At 43.0% G+C, this 18845-nt stretch overlaps 1 pseudogene; it reads right to left on the reverse strand.

Moving 5' to 3' along the window:
- LOC127548788 (catenin alpha-1-like) overlaps positions 1 to 12490 on the reverse strand; it is a 42523-nt pseudogene extending 30033 nt beyond the window's left edge.
- Between the last annotated feature and the right edge of the window lie 6355 nt (positions 12491 to 18845).

Consider the following 18845-nt stretch of genomic DNA (forward strand, 5'->3'; position numbering starts at 1 on the left):
TGTCTGTCTGCGTCTCTGTGCAGAATGTCCGTGTCATGTTTGTTCTGTGAGTTAGATTGTGTTCCTTGGAAAGATTTAAAACACAAGCAGCAAGAAAATGCTATGTTTAGTTAGAATGCTGGGAAGGATTTCTTAACATCCTTGACTCCCACCTTCATAAGGGAAAAAGCCGAACTTTTTCCTGTTGACCTCAGCTCTGGCAAAGCTGGGGACTGCAGAAATAAAAATAGCTAATTAAAATGAAAATAACATCTTAGCAGATTCTCAGAGTTTGGGAGCCATGACTATGAAGTTTGGCAACTAGTCATTTTAAGATGGCAAAAAAAAAATCCCTGAAATGTTGGGGATAATCCCAGGAATTTACCCCATTCTGAAAGAAAAGAAAAAGGAAAAACAAACGAGATAAATAGCAACTTTTTGCTAACTCTTCCTTGACTCCTATCTTGTCCGGAGTCCCCTTCTGCTCCTTTGGAAAAGCACCCCAGAAGATATTAAGGGACTCTCTCTATTCTCTGGAGTCCTGAGTGCATCTCACTTGTGGGGATTGCTAACAAAATCGATATAGTCCAAGTGCCTCTGTTTGCTAGCTCTTCTCATCTCAGAACAAATTAAGAGAGTGCTTAATTCTGCCTCATCTATAGAAATAGGGGAAACAGCAAGTCATGGGGACCTCACACAGCTTTGCCCAAACATCTCTCCAACCCAATTTGGGGGAGTAGCAATGAAATGGGGGTAAGGCCCAGTGGTCAGCATTCTCTGAGTCCTGGCACCCGAAACTACCATCAAAGGGAGATCCTGCACCAGTCACCCCGGCCTTTAACAGGTTCTGTCCAGCAACTGCCTGGAAAGGATCTGGGTACCCCTGGTATCACCCAACATGGCAGTGTAAAGTGAGAAAGCCAGTCAGCCTCTGCCTTTGGGAAGCCCAGCATTCCCTGCTTCGGTTCCAGAACTGTATTAGTTATGGCAAATGATTTTATCTCTGCCCACTTTTCTGATTTGTAAAGAAAAATAATGACTGTTGTTGTGAAGATCACATGATGCAAAGTGCTTACCATCAAACAAATGCTATATGAATGTTAACTGCTTTATTGGATAAAATTGCTTCATATTTGATAACTTTATGGGCTTTTGGATGTGACCAACGATGTCAATGTTGAGATTAATTATTTCTGTGTGTGTGTGTGTGTGTGTGTGTGTGTGTAAAGTAATCTGGAAGCAAATTCAACTAAATTAAGGCCTCCCCAAGACTAGGAAGATGGTGCATAGAGGAAAGAGAATCTCTGTCTCTTTCTTCCCTCTTCCCATCTTTCCCGACTGCAGCAGGGATACATGGACCAAGGGGTGAGAGGGAGAGAAAGAAAACCTCTTCCATTCAGTGAAATTTGCTATTTGAGATATGATAAGTGGTTTTAAAGGTGCTCTAGTCAAAATCTACTAAAGGAATATGTAAATTGTAAGTTATTTGCACTGGCTGTATTAACAGAAGATTTCAAAGTTTGGGAACGTTAGGAAAAACTTTTAAAAAGCAGTTCGCTGCTACTTGAACAAATCTGGCAACAAACAGCCTGCTTTTGAATTATCTAGAGTCAGACTTCTGAGGGCCCAGTCTCACACACACACACACACACACACACATACACACACACACACACACACACAACAACAACAACAACTGATTGCTTAACTCTTTCCTGGCTCACAAAAAAGAGAAATGATTTGTGTGAATTGGAAAGTAACCAAATGGCCATTGAGGTTTTGGAGAACATTTAATTACAGTTAGCCTCTGCTCAAGGGCGGATCCTTCTGACTCTGTTTCCCAGTTCTGTTTCTTTGTTTCCACCTGATTATTCCCGAGTCTGGCTATGAGGTGGAATTGATTGTCAAACAGCGAAGGCTGTTTCCTCCTGTCGTGTATGTGCTCTGAGGCTAAAGCCTGAAGGACCGGTTTTGACTCTGTTATAATCATGTCCCGGCTTTTTCCTCTTATCCCAAATTTCTATAATCAAAACAAGAAGCCAGGAGCCCAATATAAGTATTCCAGGGGACACAGTGGTTTTCTACCTTAGAGCTTAAAGATGCTTTCCTTTGCCTACATGGCATAGACTCACAATTTCTTGTTGCCCTTGAAGGGGCAAATCCAGGGGAACGTAACCCCCCAGCAATGAACATGGGACAGTCATGTCCGTGACATGGAGGTAGCTCAGGGCTTCCGTGACAGCCCCCACATATTTGGACAGGCCCTGGCTATCCAGTACGTAGATGATATCTTAATCTGCAGATCCACTGAAAAGATTCTCTGGCTGCAGCCATAAAAACCCTTACCTTCCAGGCCCCCCCAGCCCAGGGCTATGAAGTTTCTTTGTTTAAAAGTCCACAATGCCTATCAGTCCGTGAAGTATTGGGGCCATGAATCTATTTATTTTATTTTATTTTATTTTGCTGAGGCAATTAGAGTTAAGCGACTTGCCCAGGGTCACACAGCTAGGAAGTGTGAAGTGTCTGAGGCTGGATTTGAACTCAGATCCTCCTGACTTCAGGGCTGGTGCTCTAGCCACTGGGCCATGAATCAACTCCCATCTTTCTTTTGCTCACAGCAGAAAGGAAGCAATTTTCTCACTCCCTGATCCTTCCTCTAAGAAACAGCTACGTACTTTCCTGGTCATGGTCAGATACCTGACTGGTTATTGCCAAGTCCCTCTCTGATTCGTTCTAGGCCCTGACACAATTCCCCTTGAACGGGATCCTGATCCTGCGAGGGCTTTTAAGACCCTGAAAGCTAAAGCAATCTCTTCCCCCTCCCCCTTAGCCTTTGTATGTTGTTGACAGGTGGGCAGGTCCTAGGGATCTTGCCTCAGTCCTTGGAACCTTATCCTAGACCCCTTGTTTACTTCTTTTTTTTTTTTTTAATTTAATTTTTTTTTCAGGTTTATTAGGTTTATTTTTTTTAATTTTATAATAACTTTTTATAGACAGAACCCATGCCAGGGTAATTTTTTTTACAACATTATCCCTTGCACTCGCTTCTGTTCCGATTTTTCCCCTCCCTCCCTCCACCCCTCCCCTAGATGGCAAGCAGTCCTATGTATGTTAGATATGTTGCAGTATATCCTAGATACAATATACGTGTGCAGAACCGAACAGTTCTCTTGTTGCACAGGGAGAGTTGGATTCAGAAGGTAGAAATAACCCGGGAAGGAAAACAAAAATCTTGTTTACTTCTTAAAGAAACTTGGTGTCTTGGGGATATCCCTCCTGCCTTGGAGCAGTGACTGCCACAGCCCTTCTAACTGAGGAAGCCTCTAAGCTAACCCTCCATGGCTGGAGGTTCTAACCCTCCTTCAGATTCAGAGCATTTTTGCCTCACAGAGCTTTAGAACTGGGAAAGGGACAGAGAGTGAACATCTATGCTGACTCCAAATGTGCCTTTCATGTTTTCCATGCTCATGGGGCTATATGGAAAGAAACAGGACTTTTGACAGTAAAAACAAACAAACAAACAAAGAAAGAAATGGCTAGATAGATAGATAGATAAAAAAATAAGTAAATAAATTTCCCCATTAAGTATCCAGGGGAAATTCTACAATTATTGCAAGCAGTCCATGTCCATGTCCAAAAGAGAGGTTTCTCTTATGTTTTGTAAAGGACACCAGAGAAGGCATTCACTGCAAGCCAAGGGAACCAGGCTTGCAGATTCAGTTGCCCAGGTGCTGCCTGTTTGCCTGGCCAGGACACCTTTGGTTCCCCACCTCCCCAATTCCTACCCCCTCCCATAGGGCTCCCAAGAACAAGCCCTGGCAGAAGAAGGGGGGTACACCCTTTTTCCTTCTGGGTGCTTTCAAACACCTTCAGGCCAACTTCTAATCCTGAAGCCAGCCAGTGGAAACTTCTCTCTGGCCTACACTGAGCTACTCCCTTGGGAAAAAATGTTCTCCAATCCCTTGCGTAATTTATTTTCATTGGTCACAAGCTAGGAGAAGTAATTAAACAGCTCTGTCAGCCTACCCAGTTTGTGCCCCAGTAAATCCTGAAAGGGCTTTTAGACCTCCTCACTCCCCAGTCCTGAAGCCCATTGGAAGGAGAAGTCCATGCCAGGGACTGATTGATAGAATTTATACACAAGCCCCCTTGAAGGGGCTTCAAATGGCTTTTGTTTTGTGTTGATACCTTTACTAATTGGGTAAAAGCCTTCCCTCCTAAGACTGAAAAGGCTCAGAGGTTTTTACTAAAGGGCATCAAACCCATTTTAGATTAATCGTTGCCTCCACTCTGCAGGTCATCCTCTCTACTCAATGCTTAATGCCTATTAAACACCCTAGGCCACCCGAAAAGCTGGCCCACATGCTGACTCCATTTTTGTTTATTCGTTTTTTGCTCCATCTATTATTCTTTTTTTTTTTTTTTTGCTCTATCTACTTGTGAGAATTGTTTCCTCCAGACTCCAGGCTATGAGCTTCCAACTACTTGTTCAATCTGAATACCATCGGCTAACTGATTCTGACCCTCAGCACCCCTGGGTTGCCGCCGCCATCTTCAAGTCGCCTGCCTCCCCTCCTCAGTCTGGACCCCCCTAGGCAGGGCCAGCTCTACACCCCTTATCAGCATGAAGCAGCTCCAGAAGATGAGATCTCCGCCCCTTTGTCCCAAATGGATTTGGGGTTCAAACTGCCTGAGAGGGGAAATGATGGGCTACAGCTCCTAGGGGAACCACAGCAGTGATGGGAACCCCTGAACTTGGGGTGCTTTTGTTCTAACAATCCGTCTGATTCTAAAGTCTCCAGGCCTTAGGATAGTCCTGCCAACATTGCTGATTGTCAAACAGAAAATCTGCTGGCCAGTGATAACCAGATTTCTGAGACAACAGTAAATAGACCACTCCTCAGTTCTACCTCTGAGCCATAACATTAGCCTATCAGTCACCTGAAGACCTGGATCAATTTGCGTCCTTGCTCCTGGTTCTTTGCTAAATTCTTTAGGAACTTAGCCCGCCTCAGTTGACGTTACAATTACAATAAACTTTGCTCTTGACTTGGAGATGGGTTCAAGTCTGCAAATTATTATTTTTTTTAATTATAGTTTTTATTTACAAGATCTTTGTATGGGTAATTTTTCAGCACTGACATTTGCAAAATCTTTTGTTCCAATTTTTCCCCTCTTTCCCCCTATTCTCTCCCCAAGATGGCAGGTTGATCAATACATGTTAAATATGTTAAAGTATAGGTTAAATACAATATAAGTATACGTGTCCAAACAGTTATTTTGCTACACAAGAAAAATCGGACTTAAAGTCTGCAAATTCTTTTGGGACACCTTGTGACTCCAGTCTGGGACCCCCAAACTTTGGGGGTCCTTTTTGAACCTCAACAGTTCCACATACAATGCTGACTGTCAGATAACAATCTATACGTCAGTCGTTACAGTTTCTGAGATAATAATGAGATGCCCACCCAACTACTCTTCAACTCCACCTCTAAGACCACTCCTCAATTCTCCCTCTTAATCAGTGACATGAAGCACCTGCTCTCTCTTTTTCCTATAAATGTATCTTCTTGCTGCTGGTTCTTTGCTAAAATTCTATTGGAACTTAGCCTCCTTCAATTGGCATGACAATTATAATAAACTTTGCCCTTTGACTTGGAGATGGGGTCAAGCTTGCAAATGTCCTAGATATGTGACCCTGGGCAAGTCACTTAACCCCAGTAGCCTCAGCAAATTAAAAAAAAAAGAAAGAAAGAAATCTGGAGTATGCAAAATTGTACAGTTCAGACAAAGAATCTCACTGGGAAAATTTGCAAGTGTGAAGGACCCAATTTTATCTCAGACAAGGATCCACATGTAACAGGGGCTACCCTGACCTCCATGTTAGGTGATTTGGGCCTGCACAAAAACCCATTCCATAAAAAATGCACGTACAGCTGAGCGAGGATGGATTTTACATCTTATCTCAGTCTCATCATTTGTACAGCGGAATTGATAATAATTATTCTCTCCCCCTCATGGAGTTATGATGATGAAAGCACTTGACAAAACTTAAAGCACTCCCATAGAAGCAAGAGATGATGTTATTAGGGTAGCTGAGAATAATGTGCTTGTGGGAAAGCTTTTACTCTTAAGAAAAGTGCCAAAGCTGGAGTCTTTCCATATGGGACAAAGAGGACACAGTAAGGTCAGAGAGATCTCACAAGCTGGCCCCTCTCATCAGATACAAACTTCTTTATCTGGCATTTAAATGGACAAAAATTAGACAATTAAATTGGAATCAATACAAATACTTTATCTGGCATTTGAAGACCTTCACCACATAGCTCCCTGCCAATACTTCCAGGCTTATTATACATTATTCCTATTCATGCGTGCTTCAGTCTAGCTGTTCCTTTCCCATGACATCATGTCTCCTAAATCTACACTTTTGCACAGGCCATGTGTCATGTTCACAATGCATCCTCTCCTCATTTTGTTGTGTCACAGTTCCCTTTTACTGTCTTGCCTCAATTTCCCTGAATTGTCCTGCCTCAGTTTTCCCTGAATTGTCCTGCCCCAGTTTCCCTAAATTGTCCTGCCCCAGTTTCCCTAAATTGTCCTGCTTCAGTTTCCCTAAATTGTTCTGCCTCAGTTTCCCTAAATTGTTTTGCCTCAGTTCCATGTATCATTTTCACAATGCATCCTCTCCTCATTTTGTTGTGCCACAGTTCCCTTTTATTGCTCTGCCTCAGTTTCCCTAACTTGTTTTGCCTCAGTTCCTTGAATTGTTCTGCCTCAATCCCCCTGATTGCAACCCCCCTTTTCTGCTCATTAGAACTGAGATAATTAGGGTTGTGGATCTGACATTTCAGAAGATAAGACTCCAGATGTCCTATCTCAGATACCTAATTAGTATCTCTAAGCTTCAGACTTCCTGGCTCTAGCTGGACATCTCCTTTACTCCCAATTAGTAAGAATTTATGGTTCTACCCCCAACCTGTCAGAACCAGATTCTGCCTGGAGATTCCGGATCACCAGAGTTTGGACTCCACAACCCCCTGCCTTTGTCTATCTACCTGAGCTTAGAGCCATATATACGCCATTGAGAACTTAATGTTTACCTGATTTTCTCCCACTAGAATGTAAGCTCCCTGAGGACAAGGATTGCTTCATTTTTGTCTTTTAATTTCCAGCACCAAGCACAGTATCTGGCACCTTATAAGTGCTTCCTAAATGCCTCTTGAACGAATGAATCAATAAACAAATGAAGTCTAAAACAGCAAAAGGGAACTCAATCATTAAGCCCCTACTATGTACCAGGGACCTTGCTAAATACTGGGAATTTAAAAAAAGGGCAAAAAACAATCCCTCTTAAAGAGGGATTACAATCTAATAGGGAGACAATTAAAATTAACAGAGGAAAGGCACTTGAATTAAAAATAGGAAAACGCTATCAGTAAAAGAAGGGGTCAAAGATCCTTCTAATGGCAAAATTCTCTATCCGAAAGTGGGTGCATATGCACATGGATAATTCCCAAAATGCAGAAGGAGTAGGTAATATGCTGTACACTGTAGGAACCAATAGTTGCCTTTCCTAAAAGACTGTGTTCAGATCCCCCTGGGCATTCCAGTATGTTTAGGGACACAGTGACTTCACTGCTTAGGGCTTTTGAGGGCAATGAGTTCCTAGATTATTTCTGGCTACATAATGGACTAGCACGGAAAGGACTGGAAAACCTTGGCTGCTCCTTTGATTTTCCCTTGTTGTATAAGAATGCCAGGTGCCTGGAGGCTATTAAAAGTCGAGGCTGCTCCCAAGTGGGCTTCTTTTTCCCTCTATCATCCAATTGGTGTCATGTGACTCCAGAGAAGGCTAGAGAAACATGAAGACCCACAGAGATCATGGCAATCTTGCCCAAATGACGGTAGGCAGTGGCCAAAAATAAGTAACTTGCATTGGGCCCCAGATATCTTTACCTCTTTGTGCTTTCCTGATTTTAAGAATTCTCATGTTAAAAAAAAAAAGCGAACATAGCATGTGATTTATATTCAGTCTCCATCGTTCTCTTTCTGGATGCAGAAGGTGTTTTCTGTCCATCATCTTGAGATTGCTTTGGCTCACTGAACCACTGAGAAAAAGCAAGCATATCATGTTGATCATCTCACAATCTTGCTGTTACTGTATACAATGTATTCCTGGTTCTGCTTGTTTCACTCAGCATCAGTTCGTGTAAATCTTTCCAGGCCTTTCTAAAATCAGCTTGCTCATTAATTTTTATAGAATAATATTCCATAATTTTCATATACCATAACTTTTTTTCTTCTGAATTGGTTTTTCCCTTTTGTTCTGATTCTCTTTTCCCAATGTGATTATGTGTATTTAAAAAGTTTATACATATATATAAGAATTCTAAGACAAATGTGTCCAGGATCAAAGGTAACCTTATAAAACGTCCCAAGGTCCACCTCCCAAGATGTTGGAGGTGAGTGGAATCAGGGGAAAATACCAGCTACTATTCCAATGTTCTTAGAACGTCCACCTATAAGAAAAGAACTGGCTCAAGCTTGAATATTTTAATTGTTTCCTTGAAAGGAAAGTACCAAGCTGAAAGTGAAAAGTAAAATGCCTCTGCTGAAGTAAAGTATCAATTTCCCGACAGATCGTAGTAGTCCTTAGAAGTGGTTACTGAATTCTGTTTAATTCATTCAGTGAATGCTCTCTTGAGAGGGTTTTGTGTGTAGCATTCTTGTTGTGCATTGTAACCCTTTCCAACCCTGATTCATCTTGCACAGTGAATACTTCTTTGGGAAGAGTAGACATGAGCCATAGCCTTAGTCTTTTAAGCAAATTTGTCCAGGGGACATTCCAAAGCTATAGAATAAGAGTAAGGGGAGCCTAATCCCCCCAGGGTGGAGACAGCCCAATCCAAATTGCATGCCTTAGAGGAAGGCTATTATGTCTCAGCCAGGTGGAAACTAGCACTGCCTCAAGGATAGGGGCCAGTCCCCAGACAGAAGAAAGGATATGGTTGCTCCTAAATTGCTAGTTTCTTCAAAGGATCAGTTTAGTTGGATTAGTCTAAGGCAAAGCTTCTTAAACTTGGATCTTGACCCCCATGGGGGTCATGTAAGTGAATGTGGGGTTTGCAAAATTATTATTTATTTTCAGTAAATATTTGATTTGCATACCTGTCTTATATACCTAGGGTCGTAGAAAAATATGTTGGGTAAAAAAGGGGACATGAGAGGAAATAGTTTAAGAAGTCCTGGTGTAGAGGAGGTCACAGAGTGCTAAATAAAGTTGCACCAAATGTTAACATCACAGAATGTCTTCAAGGGGGTGGCCACTGGGGCTGTTGGAAAGGAGACTGGGGCCCCTTCACTTATGTCACATCTGCCTACTTACTCTATTGTCCTGGAAAACTCTCATGTAGAAGAGAAAATAGCCTCTGAAAAAATTAAAATGGCACAGAGCTAGCTATTGTTACTTTAATCAACTTCTGCTACAGCCTATTAATATTGGCAAAGCTAAGATAGAAAATGAGTCCATTCTTTTCTATTCTTTTTAAAGAGCAATTTTATTAATGTCCTGCAGCAAAGTGCATTAGTAATTTGTAACCAAATATTAACATTCTCCTCCCGTGTCCTAAAGAGAGTAATCAGTTTTCTTCATGATGCATTACATTTTACTGAAATTTTTATACATTATCATTTTGCAGACATACATGAAATCCTTTATCAAGGGGCTAATCACAATCTTGGTGAACACTTAGCTCCCCAGGATGCCTGAGTGGGCAGGCTCAAGTGCTTGTAGTCACTTTTAAATTTTCGAACACCCTATCTATATGCTCAAACTCTGAAAACAGCCTTCTCCCCAGCAGAACGGATCCAAGTATTCTTTTCCAGATACAAAAGCTTTGATTTAGAAAGTTGTATAATATGGCATATATATTTTTTTAAACTATTCCTCCTCCTGAATAGGAAGAGTAAGATTTCACTGATAACACAAACCTCTCAATCACAATGCAAAGCTTCGATCATTGAGACGGACATGTCAAGATAAATAGCATTACATGTATATCCCCATATCAGATTGCTTACCACCTCAGAATTTGGAACTCAAAACTTTTTTTAAAAAAGTTTAAAATTGTTTTAACAGGTAACTGGGGGAAACTACTATTAAAAATCTGAGAACAAAAAAAATGTTATGTAGTATTAGCAATCTCTGATTATCACGTATTTTAATTCAAGCTTATATTTTTTAAAATGAAAATAGAACTGCCTCTAGAATCTAAAAACATATACAACTGAAATATAAGCTTATTCTCATGATGATATCAGAGAGTCAGGTTTTTTAAAAATGTGCATTCCCATAGCATTTAATATAACATTATATTAAGTAAATACATTTGAATAAACAGGAAATGTCTATGATTTGCACACGTCATTGGAAGGAAAATTAGTTTAGAGAAGATGGTGGTGGGTGGTGGAGGTAGCCGAGGCTCCGCTAGGTACTGTCCTTGCTTTGAACTATCTGAGGGTTGCACAAGATTCAAATGCTTCTTCTGAAATGCCGGCTTGATTTTTGTTTCATCATGCTTTTCTCTCTTCCCCAAGGGCTTCTTTTATGAGGGTTTCATCTTCCTGACACAGCAGGAGGGTGAGGGAAGCCATTACCTGTGATTTCTGCTACTTGCTGGAGGTCGCATAGGAAGATCTTTACTATCTGTACCACAGCATTCACCAGGTTCTTGGCTGTCTGATTAAGGGATGTTGCACTGTCCACCCTACTATAAACAATAAGCTCCCCACCAAGGTTCTGAACTTCCGCTTTGACTTTCCTGCAGATTTTAAGCCGATGGTAGTGCAGACCAATGTGTTGGAGATATACAAGGAGACCTGGACAATGATCTGCAATGGTTCTTCCCAAGTCCCCTTTGATCCTGACTTAGCAATTTTTTAGCTGTATGAATTACAACTAATGTATTTTTAGGTGGTTCTTTATCTCTGGTGAAGTCCATCTCCTCCATCGTGATCATGCATATCTGTCTGCTCAGGGAGATAATATCATTGTCACTATTGTCCCATTTAGATACTTTGACTTCCCCTATTCTCTTCCTAAAAACTGGCCATTGTTCATGGAGAAACTCCAACTAATGAGAGCCTAATAGCTCATGCTTTTTGAATATCACACACACCATCACAGACCAATTGAGAGGCATCTATGAATTCTAAATATTAATTATTCTAAATATAATTATTCTAAAATAAAAATTTCATCATTGGTTGGCAAGGATTGGAACTGAGAACTCCATTAGTTCAGTAACTTTAGAAAAAACTGTAATAAGAAAGCATTCCGATGGCCTCGAGAACCTTTTCAGTCTAGACTCCAGGTTTACAGTTATCCATCTCTGAAATGACAACATGAATGATTGGCTGCCCAACCCCAAATGGCACCAGCAGGATGGTCTCCATCATTAACAGCTCGTTCTTGGAAAACAATGACATACTTGTTTACATCTTCCAAAATGGGATTCTCTGACACAGCCAGAAAATTATCAATGGAAGTTATGTTATCAATGACATCTGTTAGAACAGGACTTGCTTTTCCCACTGTTCTTTAAAAAGACGCACGTTCTCCTTCGTGGTTTTGCAGCCAGAGCCGATGCAGCATTAATAAACGGAGAGAAGGGTTTCCATTCGGCTTGTTGACATGGGAACCAGTTTCACACCTTCTTCATTGTTTGAAATAGAAAAGCTAAGTTAGAAATCTCAATTAGTTTGTTAGCAGTTCGTGGAAAACTTGAGCATACCTAATAACTTTTTCTCATTTCCATTCTCTGCAGCCTCCATCAATTATACCAAAAGTGGCACATTAGTTTCCAAGAATGAATCTGAAATGCAGCTTTGCAGACCCGTCTGTGTCACTCTAAGGTCTTTTGTTGTCATTTTGTCTACTGCAGAATTAAGGGCATCATTTATGTTTGGCATTTCCCTTGTATTCGGAGTAGATCCCATCATGGCCAAGTCACACACAAGTGTTAGATGAATCTACCACTGAGATTGCTCCATTGATAACGCTCTCCAGGGGGTCCCAAAGAGAAGGCCCAAAATGCTCCTCACTGAAGCTCAGAGGTTAGCAATTACTTGTCTATCAAAGTTATTGAGTGCACAAAAGAGTAGCATCTGCTACTGGGAAGCATCAGAACCGTGGCCTGCGCTGCATTAGAGACCCCAGGTACAGCTTTCATCAACTGTCTGCATATCAAGTCCCTACTGGCTTTATAAGCAGTTTCATCAGGACAGCCCTGGGCAGCTGTATGTAGCAGTGTCATTTGGGTTGAAGTCCACTTGATTCTAAGGGCCCACATCTTTCAGTTCCTCTTGTCTTTTGGCTACCATAGTGTCCAACTCATACATTTCGGGTTCTAGGAATTTTTACTGTGTGCCCTGTGCCCATCTCTCCAAGTTTCAAGATACCATCTTTCACAGCTTTCAGCTGAACAAGTCATTTGTAGACATGGGCCATGTCCACCAAGGTAAACCAGCAGGTAGCCACTGAGAGTCAGGAGCGAGCGACTTAGCCACGCTTCTCCACACAACAGGAATCCTCTACAAATCCTCCAGAGACTCTCTTCATGAAGTCACCATGTTTCCAAGCATCTTTTACAATCCTTGAGAAATGGACTTTCTTTGGCAATTTTATTTCCCTTCTCCTAGAAATCCGCAGTTGTTCTCAGATCTTAGTTTGATCTGCCCAATGGGTTGGAGCCCCATAGTTCCAGAATGGGGATGGGACCATTTGAGAGTTGGAGGGTTCTTGTTGAACAAGACCAGGAGAGGGACTGACGCAGCCACCCAATGATAGCCAATAAATGGTCCTCTTTAGAGAGAACTCTTTTCTTTTTTTTTTTATTCTAATTTTTTTTTAAGTTTTATTTTCAAAACACATGCATGGATGTTTAACATTCACTCCAATTTTTTCTCTCCTTTCTCCCCACCCCCTCCCCTAAATGGCAAATAATTTGTTAAACATGTACAATTCTTATATATTTCCACAAATATGTTGTAGAAAATCAGCTTAAAAAGGAAAAAAATGAGAAAAAATAAAATGCAAGCAAACAACAACAACAAGATTAAAAATACGATGTGATCCACACTCAGTTCCCATAGTCCTCTCTCTGGATGCAGATGGCTCTTTCCGTCACAAAACCATTGGAACTGGTCTGAATCACCTCATTTTTGAAGAAAGCCATATCCATCAGAATCGATCATCCTATAATCTTGTTGCAATGTACAATGATCTCTTGGTTCTGTTCATTTCACTTAGCATCCATTCATGTAAGTCTTAGATCCCTTTTGTTGTCAATACTGTAATCTGAATAACCAGAATCTCCAAGTTTTTCAATTACCAGCGTCCTTATCTCCGGACTTTTGGAGTCCTATATGAAGTTTTTGTTGCCTGCATGTACATCAATCATTTTCTGCCATGAAGGGGGTACAAGCAGAAGAGAAGGAAGAGGATCCCAAGGCTCCAAAGCCAGGTGCCCCTGTGATCCTTGGTATCGTCCATTGTTTACATAATCCCTTGTATTTAAGGATGCACATAAAATGTAAAAATCCCTTTAGAGCTATCTGTAAAAAGAAAATCTTTTCTTTTGTTCATCAATAAAAGAACCCAGCTGCAATTAGAGAAGTGATTCAGGATGACTAATGGGCAAGGGGCAGCAGGATTGTGTCTCTGAAGGAATTATTAGTAACTAGAAGAATAGTGGAAGATTTGGTGACATAGTCAAGGTTACATGGACTGGAGGGTTCCATAACTATCAGATGGTAAAAGAGCTTTGCCTCGTGCTGTCCCTGAACCTTAAATAATAACACCACTTAGAGGGACAGCGTAGGACAGGTGATTTTGGAGCATGATTAGATATTGGGTGACAGGTCCAAGCTTTCACTTCAGGAAAATCATTTTGGAACCTATGTGAAGGATAGATTGAAAGGAGAAGATATTAGAGGCAAGGAGAACACCAGTAAGGCAGGAGATCAGAAGACCTTCAGCTGGTTGGCTTTCAGAAGGGTATTGGGTGGTCTTTGTTTCTCTGTCTCTCAATCTCAGTTTGACTCTGCCCAATGTGCCTGATGCAAGGTCTTACTATAAGTTTCTGGAAGGCCATCAAGTGGCCCCATAAAATGGACCTTGGTGATTTCCTTGACTCAGTTTTCATTATTTCATTAAGGAGTCCAGAAGTCAAGTGTGTCCCAGGTTTGGCAAGTGGACAGACATCAATGTCCCAAGGAGCCAAGAGTGACCTTTGGGATCCTTCCCAGCTCACAGACTAGGTGAGATCAATGCTGAATTGTAATATTCTCTTCTAAAAGGTAATGTTCTCTGGAAGCAGGTTTCTTGGGGGGCTTCTGAAGGCAGCCAGTAACTACCACAAGTACAGCCAGGGATTAAGGTCCATCCTTTATTTTCTCCTTCCAAGTCTTGTCTCTTTTCCTGGGGCCCAGTTATCTTTAATAGAGGCCTATCTTTCTCCTTGGTTCCCAGAGCTTAAGCTGCCTTCTCTGGCTTGTGAATCTCCACCACTGAATCCTGGCTGAGGCTCAGAGCTTCTAGTGGGGCTTGTGGGTCTGGCCCCGAGAGCTTCTTGCTTATATGCTGCACACTGAGTATACTCCAATCATTACACCACTAGGAAACCATTATTTGTTGTAAGAGTAAATCAGTGCTAAACTAGATTTAACCATTGTCTCCTCGATTCCACTTACTTAGCACCTTGTAAAAATCCTAACACTAAATAAACACTAAATAATCCCCGAACCCACTCTCCCTAGAAAGGTACCCCCAAGGTGTTAGAAATAGTTGTACTTTTGTTCCTGCTAGATCTTAGAAGTAAATGCCCCTGCTTAAAAACTAATTGATTAAAATGTTAATTGGTTAAATTGACTTGGGGCCCTGATCATTGGTGGCTAAGAGAGATACAACTAGAATGGAGACTTGAGCTGTTGACATCAGAGAAGAGATACCTACAACTCTGAGGGGAAAATATAACAGCCTAATTTTGATATGATGAGCCCAGAATTCTTGCTACCCAAAATACATCCAGAGTATTTTAACAGTATAACAAAATCATAGATCTGAAGTTTGAAAGTATTGAGGTTGAGAAGGGGGGACCCCAAAAATCCCAGACCAGTGTCTCGACTTGTCTCAAAAGAATCTGCAGGCTTGAACCCATTTCCTAGTCAAGGGGCAAAGTATATTAAAAGCAATGTGATGCCATTACTGAGAGGACTGAATTCTAAGAATCCAGTGGAGACTGAAGCAAGGAGATATACTTATAGAGCTTGCAATCATAGAAATGTTCATTCTATGGCCCAAAGGTAACTGCTCCCTAGAGTCTAATGGTGGAAACCCAGTACAAATACCTATATACAAACAAGAGATAGCCAGGATACTGGGCCATCGCCAGTTGTCTGACCTCTTGTCCTCTTGCCTCTGGACTCCCAAATGACCCTGGAGGAGAGAGAAGGGCTGGAGATTGTACAACTCTGCCTCCTGCAAATCCAATTCACTTGCAAGTCAAGACCTCCCCCTCCCGATATCATTGGTCCCCCTTGGGAAGGAGAACAAAAATAATCAATAGAGGGAAAGAACTGGTGGGTCTCCACATTTGTCCATGTTCATCCTCAGCATATATTCTCTCTCTATTCCCGGGTAAGACTTGGTCTTTTTGGGTTTGCTCTCCACATGTTCCTCTGTCATCAGCTGGATGATTCTCCTCCCGGTGACCCTTTCTCTCTGGCATGGGGCTGAGGAGAGGATGGGGAAGAGAAAAAGAGAGAAGCTAGCTCTTTTCCCCTCTCCCCTCTTCATTCTCTAGCACGTAAACCTGAAGTTCTTGGCTTCTGGGTTTGGCTAATGATTAACTGCCTTACCACTAAATTGCCGACAATTTTTATACCGAGTGGAAGAGTGGACTGACCAATCTCAATAGCCCATTGTCCTGTGGTCCTTTCAGAGAGACAAATGGCTCACCCATAGATTTTGAAGAGATGCTAAAAATAAAATAGTTTAATATCTGATTTACTCCATTAATAGATTGTGGTATCTGCGCCTCCTGTGACATTAATTGGGATGGGATCGAAATCCTCAACATTACACTTTAGGCCAAGCCAAAATCTCCAACTTCTCCCAGTTTCTCCCAGTTCTAGCTAATAATCTCTTTCTTATAGAACCACCCATCCGATACTTGAAGATAGCAGGAATGTCTCCTTCAGCCCCTTTTCTATAAAATAGGCAATTCGGTGGGTAGCAAACTGGACTAAAAATCAGGAAAATCTGAGTTCAAATCCAGCCTTAGACATGTATTTACCAGCTGTGTAACCCTGGATATTAATTATGAATCTTCTCTATATCTCAATCATTATTAATCTTTTCTATACTCAATTCCCTTATCTGTAAAATGGGGATAACCTCTCACAATGGTGAGGATCAAACAAAATATTTATAAAGCATTTTGCAAACTGTAAGGGATTATACTATTGCCTGTTATTATTATAATTATTGTATAGGGACCATCTCCAGATCATCTGGTCATCCCTAAGGAAATGGTCTCCAAATCCTTCAGCAATCTGGACCTGCCCTTCTCTGGACCTGCTAGAACTCGTCAACCTCATACCAAAATGGTGACCTCTTCAAGTCAGACAAATCGCCATCCGGTTTCTCCTTAAAAACAACCAGTTTGGGGGATCTGGCTTCTTCCTGCAGGAAGACACTTTAGGTTGGACATTGGGAAGTTTTCCCTTCCCAGAGCCTGGACGGGTCTGTAGAAATCTGATCCCTTCCCCTCCTCCTAGTGAACTTGCCCCTGGCAACGCCGGGCCTGCAGGATAGTCTCGCCTATCAAAGAGTAACCTCCTCAGGAGTGGAGGGAAGAGGGAAAAGGGTTGGCCAGAAAATTTAGAAAGTTTAATTAGCATCAGCTGATGGGCGGTTCCCAGGGCCAGCCACGCCCAGGAACAAAGGGAGACGCCCCCAGCCTCCCAAGGACTGGACCGCTTTCCTTATGGGGGAAACTGAGTGACAGCTGATTTGGGGGAGAATGCATTTTCTTGGGACCTCAGGTTGGCTTTGGGAAGAGAGGTCACATCCCACTTCTTTGACCTTCGAGGCTACTTTTTCTTTTGGGGGGATGTTTTCCTCCAACAACCTCACAGCCCACGGGTCGTACCCATTTCCTCCACGCTGGAATGACGTGAGGAGGTTATTTCCGTCTGAAAGAGGATAAACACTTATTAAGCCCTTGCTGTATACAAGGCTCCTCACACACCCTTCCTGACCTTCCGGGGAGTGGATTGGAGGCAGGCATTTGGTGTGGAAAGTCCCTTTGCCTCCACCTCAGCAGCATGGGCCCCCCACAAGTATCTCCCAGGGAAGACTCAGAATATCTCCAGACTCACAGCCGTCCCAGGGAGGGCCTCGGAGGCGTTTCTTCCCCTTCCTCTCCCTCCCCCGTGAGGTGTCTGGCAGCGGGAAAGCCGAGGGCTAGTCCCGGCCCAGCATCCCCCCCTCCTGCTGGTCTCCAGCTGCAGACAGTGAGAGGAGGAGGGGGCCGCGGCCTGGCCCGGGCAGGATATCTCGGAGTTTCGTTCCCACTCTGAGAGTGGGATCTGGGGCCCCAGCTGTGGCCTCTCCCTCCCCCCTCCCAGCCCGCAGCCCAGAGCCCGGCCAACGTTCCCTCCTCGTAGTGTGGGTGACCGCAGGCTTTGGTAGTGGGCCAGTGCCCCGGCTTTCCTCCCCCCCGCCGGCCCTGCCCCTGGTCCCCAGCACCCCTGGAGCCCCCGACACCGTGCCCTCCCCCACTTTTCCCATTCTGCCCGGCCAGACCCGACCCTGGGCCAGGCTCCACATCCCACGTGAGCTCACAGAGCTGACGCAGCCTTTTTGAAGATGCTCCGATTCCTCCCGATGACCCGGGGCCAGAACCAGCTCCCACCTGGGCCCAGGCTCTCCGACGGTCCGGAATAGCCCCGGATTGTTTCTCTAACCCAGGTCACCCCTCCAAAGTTCAGGGGGACACAGTCCTATCACCTCATTCAAGAGAAGCCCCCAAACCAAAAAGGAGGCCCTCACCTACAGACCCTCCCTTGTACAGTTATCCACGGCCGCGGATGCACCCGTGAGGCCGTAGCCAAGAGCCAGCGCTCCCTGAGTTGTGCAGGCAAGGGCCCTTTCAGAAGGGTCTTGGAGACCAGGAAAGCCAGCCAAGAGATGGAGGTGAGACACCCTCAGCCAGCTCTCCTGGAGGCAGGAGATGAGTCCCCTTAAGGAACAGCAGAGTAGGAAGCTGGAAAGGTAGCCAGGGGCCTTCCTGGTGAAAGGCGTTAATCCAGGGGAGGAGCTTATCCTTCGTGTGTGGGTCAGAAACCATTTAATAAAAAAGACTGGAGAGATCTCTAGAAGCAAAGTTTATTCTAGTTCTGGAGAATAGTGCGTCCTATTCATCCAGCAGACAATCGAAGGGAGGAAGCACCGTAGGGGGCAGGGTAAAACCCTAACGCAAATCCCCCTCCCACCACTGACCCTCATCCTTATTGGCTGAGGATCTTACATTCTAAACGCGGGAATTACCCAAGAAATTGAACTTGACCATTAAGTACATAGTTGCCCATATTTGACTGAAATAAGGAGGATAACAAGAAGGGGACTTAAGTATGCCCTTAGGGGATAGCAGGGAGGAGACACTTTAAGTATGCCCTTGACTTAATGCTTAAAGTCCTTCAGGCCTACTCTAACTTTGAAATAGATGAAGCCTTACTTGATTTTCACAACTGTCTTGAAAGATCTCACCTTATCTCATTCATTAGTTAACAATGACCAA

Source organism: Antechinus flavipes, chromosome 1, assembly GCF_016432865.1.
Source record: "Antechinus flavipes isolate AdamAnt ecotype Samford, QLD, Australia chromosome 1, AdamAnt_v2, whole genome shotgun sequence".
Lineage (NCBI taxonomy): Eukaryota > Metazoa > Chordata > Mammalia > Dasyuromorphia > Dasyuridae > Antechinus > Antechinus flavipes.